Source organism: Plectropomus leopardus, unplaced genomic scaffold (assembly GCF_008729295.1).
Source record: "Plectropomus leopardus isolate mb unplaced genomic scaffold, YSFRI_Pleo_2.0 unplaced_scaffold10354, whole genome shotgun sequence".
Classification (NCBI taxonomy): domain Eukaryota; kingdom Metazoa; phylum Chordata; class Actinopteri; order Perciformes; family Serranidae; genus Plectropomus; species Plectropomus leopardus.
Genome location: NW_024610901.1, coordinates 1 through 4,227, shown reverse-complemented (window position 1 = coordinate 4,227; position 4,227 = coordinate 1). Strand labels below are relative to the sequence as shown.

The 4,227-nt window shown below is 40.0% G+C and overlaps 1 long non-coding RNA gene across 1 annotated transcript; it reads left to right on the top strand.

Moving 5' to 3' along the window:
* Positions 1-2,404, top strand: LOC121963197. The gene is made up of 3 exons (XR_006107208.1): positions 1-92; positions 476-542; positions 2,135-2,404. It is a non-coding gene; the product is annotated as an uncharacterized LOC121963197 (long non-coding RNA).
* The last annotated feature ends 1,823 nt before the right edge of the window (positions 2,405-4,227 follow it).

The window sequence follows — 4,227 nt, the reverse complement described above, 5'->3', positions numbered from 1 at the left end:
CTGCCAGACTCGTTCACTGCAGAGCTCAAAGACCTGCTGGAGGGGCTGCTGCAGAGAGACGTATCCAAGAGACTCGGCTGTCAGGGCCGAGGGTACGACACACACCACACAAACACACACACACACACGCGCACGCACACACACACACACACACACACACACATTAACCTCTGCGCCACATCAGCGTCCACAAGCGTGCAAATGAATTCATCAGTGTGATGGATTTGGGTAGATGTGCTCATTAATAGTGCCGGGTGGAGACGGATAGACATCGAGTGATCCGACAGAAGCCGGGCTCATAACTAATTTTATCAGCACTTGTCGTTTCGCATCAGCTTATGACTGAAGCGGAGTGACGGATCACCGTCTGCAGCGGGTGGTTTGGGTAAAAAAGGCAGGATTATGGGTGTCTGTAATGTGGAGAACGCTGCCACCTTGTGTGCAGATGTGGATTTACTCCGTGTTTGTGTCACAGAGCCCCGGAGGTGAAGGAGCATCAGTTTTTCAAAGGCATTGACTGGCAGCAGGTGTACCTCCAGAAGGTGAGTGAGTGTCCTCTCCTCCGTGAGTCCTCCTTTTGTTCTCCGGCCTGCAGCTTCTTCTTTTTTTTTTAACATTTCCTCATTCTTTTGGTCCATAAATTCACAATCAGGGAAGCTGAACGCTGCCTTTTTAAGCTGCTGTAAGTTCACTGTTACCTGTTACCTAAATGTAGTCCAGATTGTGTATTTGAGTGTAATCAGTGAATTTGCAGCTCAGCTCCTACAATAAGTCTAAAATACACTGTGGAAACTAAATAGTTACATTCAGACTGTTCAGGTCCAAAAATGCTCCATTGAAACCCATTCAAACTGACATTTTTGATCCCACAGCCATCAGAGCAGAAAAACAGGACTTGTATTATGTATTGGAATTATTTTGACTTGTCATTTAAAGATAATGCATAATGTCTTTTATTTTATATTATATTATTCATTTATTTTTAATCATATTTGGCAAGTGGAGAAAATACATACTATTTCCACTAGGTGCATTGTCACAATCAATGTTGCTGCTAATCATTGATATATCCCAGACTGTCATTAAAAAAAAAAACTTTAAAAAAGAAAACTTTTAATGCAGTATATTGGCAGTTATTCATCTGTGTTTTTTTTCCTTTCCATCGAAAAACATAGTGCCATCATGACAAAAAACTGTCATTTAAATACTTAATTTTGAAAATTAATGAATATTTGATATTTGTGATTAGGACTGATGTTGGTTGAAAGTAGAAAATCATAATAATGGACATAATTTTTTATAGTCTGATTTTGAAAAATGCAATTTGTGTGCAGAGGGGTAAAATGACTGTGACACGGTACAAAAAAATTAGCTGTTCCGCGCGGCCAACTGCTGTGTCGGAGATCTGCGCTGCCAGCGGCTGTGTCAGAGATCTGCGCTGCCAGCCACTGTGTCAGAGATCCTTGCTGCCGGAAATCCACGCTGCCAGCCGCCGTGCTGGAGATCCGCGCTGCAGGAGATCCGTGCTGCCAGCCACGCTGTTGAAGATCCGCGCTGCTAGCCGCTGTGTCGGAGATCCGCGCTGCCAGAGATCTGCACTGCCAGAGATCTGCACTGCCAGAGATCTGCGCTGCCAGCCGCTGTGTCGGAGATCCACGCTGTCGGAGATCCATACTTCTCGGCTCTGTTTGTCCGTTTGTTGGACAATCAGCTGTTTAATCCGTGACAATGCCACTTGGTAATCACATTCTACGCTGTTGTGATTGACATGAACTCAAAACCAAATACACTACTATAATTTTATGTCTCAACAGCAAAAAACCCGCCAATGCCATGATCGATGCAACACTTCCTAGAGACGAAATCTTGTGATAAACATGTTGTGGCGTCCGTCTGCAGTAGATCAGGTTCATGTCTCTGTGTGCAGAGCGACGGCGGACCGAGCTGCACTAGTCATTAGTCCGGTACAGTTACAGTTGCCATGGTAACACCATCATCACTTGAAGAAAGTGCTGCTGTGGGACTGTGGCCTTGTTGTTGCGCTCACTCTCTCCTCCTTTTGTCACTTGTTTCTTCTTCTTCTGCTGTGACTGAACCCATCTCTCTCTCTCTGTTTCTCTCCCTCCGTCTGCAGTACTCGCCTCCTTTAATTCCTCCCAGAGGAGAGGTGAACGCCGCAGACGCTTTTGACATCGGCTCTTTTGATGAGGAGGACACCAAGGGCATCAAGGTACAACAGACTCTTAAAGCATCCAGACACTTTTATTTAGCGCCCACTCCAAGTAAATCTGTCGCTGTAAACACACACGTCTCCTGCGCCAAACAGCATTTCCACTGAAAATCGAAGAGCGCCGGCGGCGTCCGTGACCATCGTCCCCGCTGTCGTGCCACACACAGACCTGTGTTTACGTTATATAATATCCCCTTTCTCATAAAAATAGGACTTTATTCTGGTAAAATCACAACTTTTTTTCTCGTAAAATTTTTTTTTTTTTTCAAATAAATGACAACTTTATTCTCAGAAAATTACAAGTTTATTCTCATAAAGTTCTGACTTTTCTCTTAAAATTACGACTTTATTTTGATAAAATGCAGCTTTATTCTCATAAAACTGCAACTTTCCTCTTGTAAAATTGTGACTTTTTTCTTGTAAAATTCCAATTTTATTCTCAGAAAATTACAACTTTTTCCTTAAAAGATTCCAGCCTTATTCCCATGATATTAAGACTTTGTCATAAAATTATGATTTTTTTTCTCATAAAACTACGACTTATTTCTTGTAATATTAAGTTAAGAGTTTATTCTCATTAAATCTCAACTTTTTTCATGTACATTTCTGACTTTTTTTCTCCTAAAATTACAAGTCTATTCAAAGGCATTGACTGGCAGCAGGTGTTTATGTATTTTTTTTAATTTTGGTATTGTAATTGTTATTGTTATTGTTATTGTATTGTGGCTTTAAAATGTTTTAAAAAGTATTAAATCTAACTGGCCTTCAGCTGTAGGACCCCTGCTATAATTAGCTTTGGAGAGTTTGCAGTAAATTCCTGAATCAGATGGAAGAGTTTAATCGTGACTTCAGCGCAGGTTCAGCCTCAGAATAATAATCAGGACTGAAGCGATTCAAAGCGCCGTGTTTCTGTTGTCTCGACTCCTCCTTCATTACGGTTAATGCGGCCGCAGCGGCAGTTATTCCTCCTGCGACTCTCCGGCTCGCACAAATAAAAGACAAAATAAAGTCGGTTTACATTTCCCCAGACGGCGCTGGTCATTAACACGCGAGCGATAATGATGCTCCGTCTCAAGACGTTAATCAGGTTTCTGTCTCAAACACAACAAACAGAGTTTCTTAAAGACACAGTGAAGATTACTGCAGCCTTTTAGTGCGTTATACCGAGAGCGTTTGAATGTGAGCCCTCACGAATATAAAATATTCCTCATCACAATCAACATCTGAAAGTGCAGCAGCGATCCTGCAGGCCGATCGGCACGTCTCCGAAGACTCTCCAACCCTCATGAAGGATTTATTGCAGCTGGATTGCTCGTTTTACCCAGGTGTACCTAATAAACTGGCTGCATGTGAGTGTTAAATTCTGCCTGAGGAAGGGGGCAGTTATATGCTCATCACGTAGGTGCAAGGCTATCAAAAAACATATTTATTAACCCTTTAAAACCTGGGGAACTTTGCTTTTGTTCTTTAAAAAAGATGCAAAGAAGACAAAGACCAGCTTCATTAGAAATGACCCAAAAGGTAGCAAGGAAATAGTAAAAAAAATTATAAAAACACCTGGAAATCAGTAATAAAAAAAATAATAAATAAATAAAATAGACAAATGGGTAAATAAAAAATGATAATGTAAATAATAATTATGTTAGTTTAGCTTGTTATGTGGAGAAATCATACGAGGAGAAAACAAGCTCTTTATTAAGATAAACTGAAGATTAGTAACATTTATATAATTTTTTTTGTGCAAAAATATTGGTCATATATTATTTTGTGAGTTAATTTTGTACTTTTTTTTTGCTGATCTGTAAAACAGGAAACAGGACACAGGCTTTGAATTTCGATGGTGTCCTATAATCCCATGTGGGATGGACCAGCACAGAAATAAAAACTAAACTATGTTAATAATATATAACAATATTTTTTTAAAATAATTTTACATTTATAATTTAGATAATAGGAACATTTCTTAAACTTTAATATAATTGTAAATCTCCTTATAA